This window comes from Lagopus leucura, unplaced genomic scaffold (assembly GCF_019238085.1).
Source record: "Lagopus leucura isolate 7727_CA_CO unplaced genomic scaffold, USGS_WTPT01 Super-Scaffold_73, whole genome shotgun sequence".
NCBI classification, from domain to species: Eukaryota; Metazoa; Chordata; class Aves; order Galliformes; family Phasianidae; genus Lagopus; species Lagopus leucura.
This window is the reverse complement of record NW_024962252.1, coordinates 78,557,644-78,573,129: the sequence shown is the minus strand read 5'-3', so window position 1 is coordinate 78,573,129 and position 15,486 is coordinate 78,557,644. Positions and strand designations below refer to the sequence as shown.

Below are 15,486 nucleotides of genomic sequence, written 5' to 3'. Positions count from 1 at the left end.
ATATATATATATATATTTAATTGAAACTAGTTTCTAGAAACTGTTTTTTCATCAAATAACTCAGATGAAAATCACCTGCAAAATGAACAACTGTTACACAAGCAAAAGCGTGTATTCATTTGGCATAGCAACAGATAGAACTCTTAAATTGCATATTTGTTAGAATTCATTTTTCACAGCAAGTGAATAACAAAAGAAGACATTCACAGCCTTGAAGTGGTCAGAGCACAGTCTGATGATTACCTTCTGGCCTTGCTAACTTGAGCACCACTCCACTACCAACCTCTTCTCAGTGTCACCTCCTTGCTGATGCCAGCACCACTGCTTAGTGGAACATGTTGGGCAGCCCAGCCGAGGCACGGGGCCACATGCACCCACAAGCACAGCCAAGGAGAACAGAAAAGGTGCAGAGCAAAGGCAAACACCACATAAGCCAACAATGCTGCTGAATGATTTTTCTGCTACAAGGATGCCCAGCTCACAGGCACCTGTGGCCCAGCACAGCTCACAGTGCAGCCATCCCCTGCCCCACAGCATCATAGCACTGCAGCCTGTCCCCTCAGCACTGACCAAACACCGGTGCACTATTAACCCTATCTGGGCTGAATGCAGGGCATGGGGAGCAGTGCAGTGCCAGTTCAAGTCATGGCAAATACATCTATGGATTTTGATACATTGGCTGAATACAGTCCTATACACAGAAAAAAAAAAATAAAAAAAAATCAAGCCACGCTTTCTATTGTGATAAAGGAATTTGAAAATAGGTTTCAAGACTGAGGAAAAATCATCAATTTTTTAGTTTATTTTGTGACTCCATTTTCAGTTGACATAAATACAGTACTTGTGAATTTTCAAATGGAATGCATAGAGCTGCAATCCAAAATTTAATCACGTCTCTTTACCAGATTTTTATAAGCCCTCTCTTACCAGAGAGAAATATCCCTCACCTAACAGTCATGTCTTATTCATGTCACCACTTTCTAGCAGTACCTACATTTGTCAACAACTGCTTTCAAGGATGAAACACAGGAAGAGTAAAAATTCATCAAAAATCTCTAATGAACACCTTGAGAGCTATCAAGAATTGTAGCCACTGCCATCGAACCAGACCGATGCACTAGTTTCACAAAAACAAGGTCAAATATCCCACTAGATTTATGGTCTTGTTGCTCTACTTTTTATGTTTTAACAACAAAAAAAAAAAACATTAAAAATTAAAAAAAGTTTTGTTATTTACATACATTAACTACATTATATATTTTATGGAGGCTGCTCTGAAAGTAATGCCTCCTATTTTATTATGTTGCCCCATGATTTCAGAGATGGACGTTGGTGGTATAGCAGTAGAGGCTGAACTTTTCCACCAACATTGCATTACATGTTGTTGCCATGTGGCAGATGGCAGCGGTGGGGCAGTCTGACACGACGGCGTCTGACATAGCAGTGCATATGAAGTAACGGTGTGGAATTTGATTTCTCCATGAGGAAAAAATGGCACCATTAACATTCACTGATGGTTGGTGAATACTTACGGAGACCAAGCAGAGGACGTGAGCACAGTGAGGTGGCAGGTAGTGAGTTTCAGTAGAGGTGGAAGTAAAAGTGAGTCATCTCCATAGAGGTAGAATGTTATGAGTACAGTAGGCAGCTCTTGTTCATCTCTGGTGAAAATGCATAGTCAATAGTGTCCACTGTGCTGCAAAAGTGTCTTGCAGCTGAGAATTTGCTCTATTATACAGTACTGTGCTCTTTGTATCAGTTATATCCATGGAAATAATTAGCAGGCATTACTTTCAGAGCAACCTCATAGATGCAACCCAAGACAATTCCTCTTCACTCAATGCAGCCCAAGCAAGACAAAAGGTTGGGCAATCAAGTTCTACTGCATTACAGTGTATATAGCCAAGTAAGTGCTAATGTGCTAATCGGAGTTTACTAGAATTATACAAAGAAACTGTGCAAAAAATCTCTTTTTTTGCCAAAGTAACTGGCATCATGAGTCCTAACAACAGTATTCATTCATTCACCATGACGATTTCTGCATTACGAAGACAAAAGACACAAATTCCTGCAGTAAAACAGATGCAGATGAATTTTTAATCGCTGCTCAGGTATCAAATAGCTATGATTGGCAAACCCAATCCAAACTTAAAATACGGGTATTCAGGGATTTGAAGCCTACAGACTTTACATTGGCTCTTCAAGTTGTGCAGCACCTGATGTTCAACACATGAGCAGTGAGCTTTTTAGAGGAAGCAGAATTAGAATTAGCATACATAACCACTCCGAAGTGTTGACAGCAAATTAGCTTTGTCCTCATTTTTAAGATCCTTCATTGAGGGCTCACAACAAACCCAACAGGCAGCTGGCTTTCACTGAGGAGGAAGTTCACATCCTTTTCCCTCCAAGGACAGAGAAGGCCAAACTCCCTGTACAAGGCTTTGTTATCGCTTCCAGAACTTATTGTAAAAGCCTAGTAGGCATATCACAGTCATTATGAAGGGAAAAATTCAAGATACCAACAGAGAACTTCTAGTAGCCTTCTAGTCAACAAAACAAGTAATTTCTGTTCTTTGAGACTTTTTTGTACTGTTTAATAACAAGTTCTCTAAGTAGTATTAAAAATACAGGAAAAATTAGCTAACAAAAAAAAAAAAAAAAAAAAAAGGATTTATGGTCATCTGGATGTTTAGTTATCTTGGTCATGAGCACAAAGAGGAAATATTTAATCACAGATGAAAGCCGATACCTCCTGCAGAGCAGAGATGAACTCCAGCCTGTCCCCTGTAGGACTCTACCCAAAGAAGAGTGTGATACTCCTCAGACACAAGTCACACCACCTATAAAACTGTACGCTGCTTTTACCTTTCTCATTCACATAGTCATAGAGCCATAGAATGACCTGGATTGAAAAGAACCTCAACGATCATCTAGTTTCAACCCCCAGGCTATGTGCAGGGTCACCAATCATGAGACCAGGCTGCCCAGAGCCACATCCAGCCTGGCCTTGAACACTTCCAGGGGCATCCACAACCTCCTTGGGCAACCTGTTCCAGTGTGTCACCACCCTCTCTGAAAAACTTCCTAATATCCAACCTAAACCTCCCCTGTCTCAGTTTAAAACCATTCCCCTTGTCCTATCACTATCCACTGTCATAAATAGTTGTACCCCCTTCTGTTTATATGCTCTCTCACTTTCAACACTGCTCCTCCCAAAAAGGCTCAGGCAATGGTAATTTGTAACAGAATTTCTAAATGGAAAAATATGAAGATACGTGGAGCAGTATTAAAGACTCATAGGAATGATCTCGTTGAATTCAAGGACTTTTGCATGCACTGGAATTTGGAAGCTAGAATAGCAGGAGCAGGGTGCTGACTCTCCTTGTTTCTTTAACCTACCTTACAACCTCTAAATTTGAAAATCCATTTGCCTGAAAGATATAGTGATAGACATGACATGGTTTCTATGCAAACTGAAAAATTATTACAACTACTGATGTGCTGAATGTAGGAAGGTTTAGAGATGATAACAGATCATTTGAGCATGTCATATGAAAACAATCAAATTTGAGATAATTAGCAGCACATTGTACTCATAAAGTAAGAATATTACAAGTAACTGATCAAACTGGGGCCTTTGCTTCATTCTGGGAAAAGAAAACCTTTACATCCAGATTTTTACATCTCAGACCTTGATTTCCATCTGTCGCTTGCTCCTGGGGTTATCTTTTTTGTTTGTTTGTTTGGAAACACAAGTACTGCTGCATAGCATTAAGTTGACACAATTTAATTTGGGTTATTTTTGTGAAATTATACGAGGGGAAGAACAGCTGCAGTAATTTCAAACAGGCACAGAAACAAAAGAGATGTCAAGAGACTATCTGATCTGTGCAAACATTGAAGTAGGGTCTAAGAATTGTCAGATGAAACAAATGCTCATCTGTCCTAATCTAGAAACCAGCCAATAAAGAAGACTTCAAAACAGCTGTAGGAGACCTCTTCAAGTATTTCACACTCAGAATTCAAGCTCTTGAAGTAAGGTGTTATTTTTCACTACTACCTTCACAGTAAACAACTGTTCTCTAGACACCGTTCAGTTGGTTTGAATTTTTTCCCACTGAGATACCTATTGAATACAGTGATCCAACTGGGGTCCGTGTGACAGGAACGATGAAATAAACTCCTCTCCCTGTGTTAACAGGTGTTCCTGTATGCAAAAAACATCTGGAAAGTTAGCAGTTGGAATGGCTTTTTCTTCCTTTTTTTTTTTTTTTTTTTTTTTTGTTGTTGTTGTTATTGTTTTAATTTGGATTTTTTCGCTCATTTTAAATCTTCTGAACTCCTATCTGCTGAACATCATTTTGTTGACGGCTGATTATCTAACTTTCCCAAGATCACTTTAGAAACTGACCATTTTCTACAAAGTACTTTGCAAAAGTACAAGTTGGAAAACATTTGTGAGCTTCACCAGAGATCTCCACCTTCAATCCTACTCAAGTGTGCTCTTGCCTACGTTTCGGTTTGCTTTTTAAAATGGTTCACATAATTACCTACTTGAAATAACTTTTTTCATGAAAAACCATGTTCAAAATTGACATTACTACTAGTTTTTCTATGTATTTTGTGGTATGCTCTTAATCTGTTAAGTAATAGATACTCTAGAAGTAAAGGGATGAAAGGGGAAAATAATGTATATGAAGAGGCTCTTCTTAATGCCTTTTATATCCTCAGCTAATTGAAGACCGTTTGGTACCTCAACCTTCTTAATTTTATTTTTCTGCATTTGTGTTAATTTCCAGGAATTAGAAGAAATTTATCTCTAAGCAATAATATAACATCTGCTTCACAATTATGAAGGGGCTATCATATTTTTCCTAGAAGCTCAAACTAATTTAATCTCATCAGCTTTGAAAACAACTGCCAAAGTGCATCCCTCCTAAATACACCAGAGACCTACGTAGTTGATAGCTCAAGCAAAAGGACTTGAAAAATGGAGTATTGTGTATATAAAAATAGATCAAATTTGTGAATTTAAATTAGTCCACATAAGAAATTCAGTACTGAGAATTCAAGCAAAACTACTCTGCAATTCACTTTCCAGATTAATCCTATCCTTTCAGTATATATTATTCAAACACTAAAAAACAAGAGCCATACTTCAGCAGCAGAATTAGAAGGTACAACTCACATGAGAGCTTGATTCACTCAAATGTTGGCACTCATCAAAGACAATGCTTAAACTACTGTGGTTTACCTTCATCTGACATTTGATACATGCAAAATAATTATTTTCTTGTTTCAATGCAAGCCCTCTATTATTTATTCACCAGACTTTAAAGACCTAGTAAGCCTTCCTACAAAAGAATTATTTTTTCATCGCAAGAATAGAATGTCTAAACTAAATTTTAAATTGAAATTAATGATGGCATGTTTTATTCAAATCTTTCCACAGCATTTAAGGTAAGCTAAAATTAGAGGCGTCCAAACACACAATCTGTGGAAGTTAACTACAGAAGCACTCCACTTTCAACACACATGAAATGCTACTGCTTGGCTTACATGACGGTTGCTCCAGAACTAATGCCTCCTGTTTTATTATATTAGCCCATTAAGTCAGACATCAATGTTTGTGGTACAGTACCCAATAGCCAAGGGCATGACACCTGTGAAGAATACAGGCATGCTGTCTGGACTTGCAGAGATGGGATTAGGAAAGCCAAGGCACAGACAGAACTGTACTTGGCAAGGGATGTTAGAAACAACAAGAAGGGATTATACAGGTCAGAAGAGACAGGCCAAAGAGAGTATACCTCCTCTGCTAAATGAGAAAGGAGAACAGGCCACAGCAGAGACGGAGTAGGCTGAAGTACTCAGTGAGGTCTCTGCCTCAGTCTCCACTGGCAGCCAGGATTCTCACATCACTGAACCCAAACCTCCAAGTGGAAACTGCAGGAGCAAAGTCTCCCTCTCTCCAAGAGTGGAACAAGACTGTGACTGACTCATGGGACTGAATGTGTACAAGCCAATGCTGTACACATAAAGCTGGATTACAAGCACAACAGGGTCCTAAGAGAGATGGCTGATGTGATGGCTGGGCAACATTCCATCATATTTGAAAAGTTGTGACTCTCAGGCAAAGTTCCTGAGAACTGGAAAAAGGGAAACATCACTCCCATTTATAAGAAAGGGAAGAAGGAGGACCTGAGGAATTACAGGCTGGTAAGCCTCAAATCTGTACCAGGGAAGATCATGGAACAGATCTTCCTAGAAGACACAAGAGGGATGAGTGTTCGAGACAGCCAGCATGTCATCCCCAAGGAAAGATTGTGCCTAATCACTCTGGTAGCCTTCTATGATGGAGTGATGGCAGCAGAGAACAAATTGAGGACAACTGGTCTCAACTACCTAGAATTCTACAAGGCCTTTGACATGTGCCTCCACCACATCCTTATCTCTAAATTGAAGAGAGATGGATTTGAAGGATGGACTATTCAGTAGATAAAGAACTGGCTAGGAGGTCACAGCCAGAAGGTTGTGGTCAACAGCTCTGTGTCCAGGTGGAGACTGTAAAGAGTGGTTTGTCTTGAGACTGGTGCTTTTTAACATCGTTATCCCATCTATTATGTAGATGATGGGATTGAGTGCACCCTCAGCAAGTTCGCTGATGACACCAAACTGAGAAATGTGGCTGATACAGCAGATGGAAGGGATACCATTCAGATGGACCTTGATAAACTCAAGAGGTAGGTAGGCCCTTGTTAACCTAAGGTGGTTCAACAAAGCAAAGTGCAAGGTTTTGCACTTGGGTCAAAGTAATCCCAGGTATGTATCCAAGCCAGGAAAACAAATCCTTGACAGCAGCCCTGCAGAGAAGGACTTAGGGGTCCTGGCTGATGAAAAAGTTAACAAGAGCCAGCAGTGTGCACTTGCAGCCCAGAAGACCAATGGTATCCTGAGTTCTATCAGAAGAGGGGTAGCCAACAGGGTAAGGGAGGTGATTGTTCAACCTCTGATCTGCTTGTGCTGGGGCCTTGCTGGAATACTGGGGAATACTTGCTGGAATACATCACAAGAAAGATGTAGAACTTTTGGAGAGGGTCCAGAGGAAGGCCACAAAACTGAGCAAGGGCTGGAGCACTTCTCCTATGAAGACAGGCTGAAGGAATTTGGCTTCTTCAACCTGGAAAAGAGAAGGCTGTGGGAAGACCTCACTGCAGCCTTCCAGTATTTAAAGGGAGTTTATAAACTTAAGGGAAATCAACTTTTTACAAGGGTAGGTAGTGATAGGACAAGGGTTAATGGTTCCAAACTAAAGGAAGGGAGATTCAGATTAGATGTCAAGGGAAATTTTTTAGTGAGAGAGTGGTGAGGTGCTGGAACAGGTTGCCCAGAGAGGTTGTGGATGCTCCATCCCTGGAGTTGTTTAAGACCAGGTTGAATGGGACCCTGGGCAATCTGATCCAGTACTTGACCTATTGGCTAGCAACCCCACCTGTGGCAGGGGAGATGGAACTTGATGATCCTTGATTTCCCTTCCAACCTAGGCCATTCTATGATTCAATATAGCTGTACTTTTGATGATCTGAGACTATAAACCAGACAGTCTCCACAAGAAGAGGTAGAAATTTTATGAGAAGGTTTGATACGGATAATAAAAAAGACTGGCTTTCCAGCATACAGCTCTCTTCAGATTCAAAACATTACTCAATTTCAAATCCTTTGCTAAATTCCTCACTTACGTAAATGTGTTCCTTTAGCATTCAGTTTTGTTTTTTGTTTTTAATTACACTAAGGCATTATGTGTATATATATATATTATTTTTTTTTAAAGGTTACAAAAGATTTGCACTATCAGTCAAGGAGGGTTTATAAATATTTGCAGGATGACAGAACTATCTTTCAGTCTGACATGAAGTAAACACAAAGATACCATCTTTAAGATTATAGGAATTTTTTCAACAGGACTGAAGATACAAAACCCAAGGTATTGTCTTTAGTTCTGTGCACTGAAGATGGACAAGTTGCTGGATGCTCACAATCCTTTACTCCTCCACCACCAAGCTGTTCAGGTTTGTCAAACTAATACACCAGGAAAATGCTACTGACTACCTGCCAACTTGGGCAGGAGTTGTTAAAATGGTACAGGACATGCAAAGACCAGGCACTTTGATTTATTATGAGGAGCAGTTTCCAGACAAAGACCATACTAAGACTCCTTGGCTCACGATGCTCTACCAACACTGAGCCAGCAGCAGCCATAACCTTGTCTCTCTTCCCTGTGACTGACAATACCTCATAACCTTGTTCTTCAGCTTCAGAATCCCCAAGAAAAGGGAAAGTGCGAAGGAGAGTGGAGAAGAGAGAGAAAGGGAAGCATCCAGCTTTGTTTCAATGACTGACATACAAAGCAGAGTTTTCTTTGTGCCTAAGCAGAACTTAGACATAACACATAACACTTTCCAGGTATTTGTTTTCTATGAGTGGGGAAAACAAAATGAAAACTACCTTTTTTAAACAAGTTAAAAAAAAAAGATTAGACAGCAGTGAATTCAAATGTATGAATCATGAAGCAGGAAGAAGCATTTATCTCCCCCCATTTCAACTTTGAAGTGATATGAAGTTGATCATATCTTTAGAAACTGTCATATCAGCTCCAATTGCTGTATTCAAGCTAGGAAATACATGTAATAGTAACGAAGCAATGTAACAGAGGATGAAAGCTTGTATAAAATTTAAAAAAATAGTGCCTTTAACTTTTTTTTGAGCCTGAATATCTACAGAGACACTGATATTATAATGCAGCTTTTTAATAGCCATAAATTTAATCAAGCTAATCTATTGTTATGGTTTTTTGCTTAAAAGACAATTAAATTTTAAAGGAGGAACTAAGGTTTCTGAAGTTACTATCAACTGTTAACTTCAGACACAAAAGTACTGACACCGTGTGCATGCACACATGTTCATAATTAAAAGAAAACAGCAGCCTCCAACATGAAGCCACACAAAGTGCCTTTATTAAATAAGCAGATTTTCCAAACACTTTGAAGCTATATAATTGCACACTTCTCAGTGAGGTAGAGAAGTTAAACTTTTCTCCCCTTAAGCTGACCTGAACCAATAAAAACTTCTGCATGCACGCCCTCAGCTATGTTTGTATGAAATTAAGTATACAGTACAAATATTCACATTCCTAACTGTAAGACTGAAACAGTGCTCTCTGTGTTCATTTCAGCACTTGTTGAAAAAAAGCAAACTGACATCACACTACAGCATACATTCTCAGCAGAGAGCATTTGCACTCCTAAAAGATAGTAATAAAAAAATAATACAGATGTTTCATCAGCTGAAATAAAACACTGTGTAAACATGAAGCTTGGAAAAATATGCCACTCACCAGGCTGTGGAGGTAGAAGCAACATGGAAGGGGGGAACAGAAAGAGTGCTTGCAAAATGGCAGCAGAGATCATTGCACTAAGCTATATGTGGCATTTTGGAATCCCTCCATCAAAAGGAAGAGTATTATCAGGCTAATGAGAAAGCCTCAAACAAGCTACATTTTCTTTTTTCTTTTTTTGTTTTTTAAGAGAGATATAATTTTACTCTTATTTGTAAGATAATACAACTGCAAAGTTATTTTAGTATTCTGAAAACTAGACCAGTTTTTCATTTTTTACTAAGATCAAGTCGATAAAATCTGGCAAGATGCTGTGGCAGGTGAAGATATTTTTTATTAGGATGACAAAAAAAAGTTCAAAGCTACTATAAATACCTCGAGTGAACAAGCCCCCAAAAGTCCTTTTATTTAATTTTTAGAGGATAAGCAGCATGAAACAGTGTGATAATTACAAAGAAACTAAAAACTGCAACTACCTTTCCAGTTTTCCAAGAAGATACTTAGATAAATTTGAGTTTATAGCTATCTGTTTATCTTTGGATTTCTTCCTGCTCCTTAAAAAAAAAAAAACAACACACCACATTTATACAAAATAAATATATTATTTTAGCATGTATGGCATGAAGACAGTCCTTTCATTTTACTCAACTCTTAGAAACAAAAGCAGTTACACAATTTGCAGTCTAACAGCATAAAATTAGTTGAATCAATGATTTTTAGGAATGTATAGGTAGCAACAGTGAGGCTAAATAAACCAATGTTCTGCATTCCTGAAGCATGGACTTGAACTTCATCTGAATAGCAACTATATGGTAACAACCGTAGTTGAGACATCAGAATACACACTGGCATTGCTGAAAATCAGTCTGAGAAGTCACAGAGAAAACACAGGCACACAGTGCAAGTAATGATACATGCTTTTGATACGTGCATGACAAGCAAGTCTCGTGTCAGGTATGAAGAGATCACTGGTATGGCAGACTAAATGTACATTTGAACTCTGTTGCACGAGAGGTGACCAGGATGCTGGGCAGCCTCGTGTGCAGACAGCACAGGTGGTACCCCTACACCCTGTGCTCTGACAGCAGATGATTAATCCTCTGCCACACCAGCAGTAAATATTTTCCATTTATTTCCATATTTGAATGACTATGCACTGAAGAAGAATTTCAAATATTCATCAGCTCTTTTGCAATCTCCTCACAAATGTAGTGTTTCAATAGCCACCACTTAACCACACTGCTTGCAGTCCTGGATCATTTATATATGCACCACATTATTGTAAGAACCATCCCTTTGTTCCTACCACCTCTGTTCTTTGAAGTCTTTAATTCATGCTGTTGATTTCATAACTGACAAATCAGATTATTATTTCTGCCAAATATAAATGACATGGCTGTCATAAATTTTTACTGTATACAAATATTATCTGCTTCCTCACGTCTATCTTTGTATGAATTAATAAACTCAATCTGAGGTTGCAATATTTCCCCTTGCAAATACTTTTTTGAAAATCAAGATTCTTTCCCATGTTAAAGCAACAGCTGGTTCACAATTCAATTTTTCCATAATTTCAGCTTTGTTTTGTCAGCACATTTCATCACCTAATTACACAACTTCATTTTATTATTCATGAGAAAGTAAGGCTTGTAAATCCTTCCTCCAAATACGTCCATCAAAATTCATAAAGCCAGGTTTAAAACAGAATCAAGTTGTTTTAATTAAAATGCAGGCAAGCATGTTTTGATTGAATTAAGATGTCGTAAAATAAGGTATGAAAGTGTCTGAAGTAATGAATAAAAATACTAGTTAACTCCATATAACCGAGCAAGAATAACACACCTGTGTAATAGTCTGAAAATTATTAATGCCACAACTAATGAAAGGTATGAAATACTAAAAAAAGAGCAATGAAGCTTTTTTTTTTTTCAGCAATAGATATATACCACAAAGCCACAAGACCAAAATGCTTTCTTAAAATTGAAAATGAACTCTGCTTTTTGTCTAAAACAAGCTAACAAGCGAAATTTCACAGATCAAAATTCTTATACAATGCCAGTTTTATTTGGAGGAAAAACCTATTTTAAAAGGAAGATGAAACTACATCCTAGCTTATGTCTGTATGCCACAAAACAAAACAGTAAAAAGTTTGCTGCCAACTTACATCACTTTTTTTTTTTCTTTGCTCAAATATCCTGGCTGTATTTTCTCTTAGAAGTACCTGGCTTGCCTATTCACACAGAAATCTGGTAAGTCTGTCTGCTTCACTATTTGGATTTAAGGCACTTTTTTCTTCTCTTTTAAATCTAGAAGTAATTTAGGATGGAAAAGACCTTTAAGATCATCAATTCTAACCTCCCACCCAACACAAGTATACTACTAAGCCATGCCTCTTAGTGTCACTTCAACACATCTCTTAAAAATCGCCAGAGATGGTGACACCACCACTTCCTGAGTAGCCCATTCCAATACCTGACCAGTCTTTTCATGAAGAAATGTTTCCTGATATCAAACCTAAACCTTCTCAGAGCCACTTGAGATAATTACCTTATACCCTATCACTTGTCACCTGAGAAAAGATATCAACAGCCTCCTCACTGCAACCTTCTTTCAGGTTGTTGTGTAGACTGATGATATCACCCCTCAGTCTCCTCCAGACTAAACAGCCTCAGTTCCTTCAGCCATTCCTCATAAATCTTGCCTTCCTGTCCTTTCACCAGCTTCACTGCTGTTCTCTGAATGTGTTCCAGCAATTCTGTGTCCTTCCTGCAGTGAGGGGTCCAAAACTAACCACAGTACTTAAGCTGTAGTCTCATCAGAGCTGAGTACAGGAGGAAAATCCTTTCCCTAGTCCTGCTGGCCACAATACTTCTGATGCAGACCAGATTGCCATTGACTTTTCTTGCCATCTGGGCACACTGCTGGCTCACGTTCAGTCAGCTGTTGAGCAGCAACCTCAGCTCCTCTTCTTCTGGGCCATTTTCTAGCCACTCTTCCTTAATCTCATAACACTGCATGGCATCATTTTGATCCTATAGTGTCCAGAATTCAGCCTCATTGAATATCATACAACTGAATGCATTCCAGTGATCCAGCCCATCCAGATCCCTCTGCAAAGCCTTCCTGTCTGCAAGCACATCAACATTCCTGCCCAAGTCATTCATTTTATAACTTGAGATACATGCAGTGAGTAAAGCTGCCTAACCAAAAGACCTACAGATTGCCTGATGGATGAGAAAACAATTACTAGACAGCACTAAGAAAAGGCAACACTGACTGATGAGTGTCACACACACATTATCCTAACCAGCCAGCTTGACCAGAGACAAAAGAAGGTACTGTGTGGCATTTCTACTCTCTGCAAACATAGTTATTATCTTCCCAGTAGCACGTAACCAAAACCTTGAAGTCTAAAGAAATGATATATTAGAAACAGCTAAAAATTGTACTAAGACTTTTTTTTTATTAAAAAGAAAAAAACAAAAAACCCATAACCCTAACAGTAGGAAGGATACAATAAAGTCTCCTCTTCCTATTCCTTGCCATCATCAAAATCTATGCAAGATCTTAATTCTGGCACTTTCAAGAATATAAAGCTTTACCCCTCCTTTCTTCCTGTTATTTTATTTTTTGAGGAGGGGAAGTGGGGCAAGGGCCATGGTGTAACAATTTAAAACAACTCTTTTCCACTGTATGCCACATAACAAGCCATCCTGCAAACATTCACATGAAGGAGACAAAATGCAAATAAAAGACCAAGGTACACACCCTTGTTTACTTAGGGATACTTACAATTAAGAAAAAGATTTAAGGATACCCCACTGCCACTAAAAAGCTGACACATAATAGACTTGGTCAGTAAGAACATGTTTATAAAGGGTGCTCAAAAGTACTCTGCTACTTGACCCTGTAGCTGTGCTGCTTTCAGGAGAGCTGATCTTACATCTCAGGAATGCCTGCATCAACATACAAGCTGAGAAAATAATTAGAATTAAGCCATAGAGATCTGATGTTCTTATTTCAGAATTAATTCTATAACTTACTCACAAGCTTCAGAAAAGCTCTCCTAGCTTGCAATTTTAAATTCGTATTAGGGCAAATATGTACACAAGTCTCCTGCTCTCAAACAAAAGAATAACATTCAGTGTTTTTAAAGCCTAACAAATAGTTTGCTACATTAAATGTCCAAACATAGCTAGCTACAACTATGAAAAAAGTGGTGCTTTTTCAAAGCCATACCATAATTTTACCAAATCTTTCCCCATTAATACATCAAGAAAGTTACTGTACATCAAGACTGTTGTTGTACATGCCTCCACATATAAGGGATGCTTCCATTTCTGCATATTTACAAGCATACTGTCACTGATAATGATTCCATTTACACAGTTCCATTGGACAGCAGTATTGCTGTCCAGACCCTGAAGTGAAATACCAGACTTCAGTTCTTAAAGCAGAGCCTGATACTCTGATAAAACATCTCATAGCAGAGCAGAGATCACTCCCAACAGAGCGTGGTTGAAACACCCACTGTGGAAAGTAAGGAGGTACAAAAACATGCACCCAGATCATGCTATCTAATCATCTCAGATTTGAGAGGCGAAAACAGCCCTGTGCACTTTGTGTACTATGTGCATTATGAGTACAGCCAATGAGACTTTTCCTGAAGCAATGAGCTTTGTATTCATGAGTACCTCTTACTGAAAAAAAAACCCAAAAAACTTATCACATAGTATCTCATGTCTAGAAAACTCCATACTCAGGTATGGAGTTAAATGCAGGTAAAATCCATAAGAATTTACTTCTTCCGAACAAAAAAGGAATGCACAACTAAAACATGGAATAGAAAATAACTTCTTATTTAGATAGCACAACTAATATGTGCTTAACTTATAGGGAAGACAAAAGGAACTCCTACTGCAAACATTAGTATTGAATAGTTCAGCTTTACAAAGTCAGTATATATACAGTAACATCTAGAAAGTAATTCCTGTAAGAGAAACCCGCTAAATAGCGTCGTAAGATATGGAAAGGATAATCTTTGGTCCAACAGCCCTCCTGTATTCTTAGTCTCACTGTATGCAAGGCACATTGTGCTACCAGTGGGTAGACATATCTCCAACAAGGCACACTGCCTGAGAAGTGAGAGGACTGAAACAGAAAATATCTTTGTACTTCTACTGCATGTGTGCAGAAGAAATAAAGTTCTCACTTGGCATATTGAGTGTCAATTTTTTAGCTGTCCCCTTAAATTCATATTCCAAAAGGATGAATATACAAAATAGTCTTTCAGACAAGGAAACAGACAAAGGATTTTATTTAAAATCTACAAGAGATGCATCAAAGAGAGAGACAAATCAAATCTTTAAAAGTTCCAACTCACTCGCAGTATGCATGTTCATGAGAATTTACCGAGGGAAAAAGAATGACTAGATTATCCTTTTAGGCATACTTCTTAAGAAAGCATTTTGCTCTCCAGAAAGAATAATGGGAAGATTACATATGCCAGTAAGATCTGGAACATATCACCAAAAGCATACAGAAAATGTAAGGTGCTATTACCCCACTGTTCATCTGTTTTGGACCACGACCTTCCTAGTTTTCTATTGGTAACATGTATCTTTTGAAACTATAAAAACAAGTCCATAGAAATACAGATAACTTAAGATGAAACTTGAACTACAGCAAAAATACATGAATCATACTGCTGCTGAAACTCAGCAGATTTTTGCCTTACACATATGGACAAGCTATATATAAATTCTACTTCCCATCAGGCTCAGCATGATGTCAGCTTACAATAACAAGTTAATGTTAATGTTTTCCAGTAATTTTCACAGTGCCATTTTACTGCAAGTGCCCTCACCAAGGTAACCTTAAGGGCAAGGAAAGGGCTAACTACATAATCACAGAACAACCTTAATGAATTTTGCATTTATCCTTTGAACAATTAAAATTCTACCTGTAATATATTTCTGGTTTGTTCCCAAACCTTAATCCAGCCAGCCAGCTGATTACATCTCCCCAGAATAGCTCAAATACACCTTCTGATTTTAAGTATCCACAAAGTCTTGTTGAGTTTTGTTGGGGGG

General features: G+C 38.3%; 1 protein-coding gene across 2 annotated transcripts in view; it reads right to left on the bottom strand.

The window, feature by feature from the left end:
* THADA (THADA armadillo repeat containing) overlaps nt 1-15,486 on the bottom strand; it is a 153,449-nt gene that overhangs the window by 56,498 nt on the left and 81,465 nt on the right. The window lies entirely within an intron of this gene.